The sequence below is a fragment of the Penaeus monodon genome, chromosome 34 (assembly GCF_015228065.2).
Source record: "Penaeus monodon isolate SGIC_2016 chromosome 34, NSTDA_Pmon_1, whole genome shotgun sequence".
Classification (NCBI taxonomy): domain Eukaryota; kingdom Metazoa; phylum Arthropoda; class Malacostraca; order Decapoda; family Penaeidae; genus Penaeus; species Penaeus monodon.
In genome coordinates, this window is record NC_051419.1 from 15450611 (window position 1) to 15450998 (window position 388).

Below are 388 nucleotides of genomic sequence, written 5' to 3' on the forward strand. Positions count from 1 at the left end.
CTTTATTTCAAAATAAAATAAAACACTTATTTTTTATACAGTGTCATGCAACCAAAATTATGACTTTTGATAAAATTTGCTCAAACAGCTATGGACGCAGGTGTCCATATATCTCTACCTCTTCCCTTTTATCTCTTTTAATTCCACTTCCCTTCCATAGAGAGATAGATAGTCTCTTTACACTGTGGATCGTATTTTGGTCACGTTCTGCAGACTTGGAAGATATGTGTCTCTTTCCCTTGAAGGAGACGACGTAACGCTGGCAAGGTTTCTTCTTGGAAAAGGCGGTGCGTGGGGATGAGGAACTTGCTTCCGAAATGCAAGCAGCAGATTGGCCTTCCATACACACTCAGAGGAAATCCATGGGAGGTTGTGTTTACTTTTATTT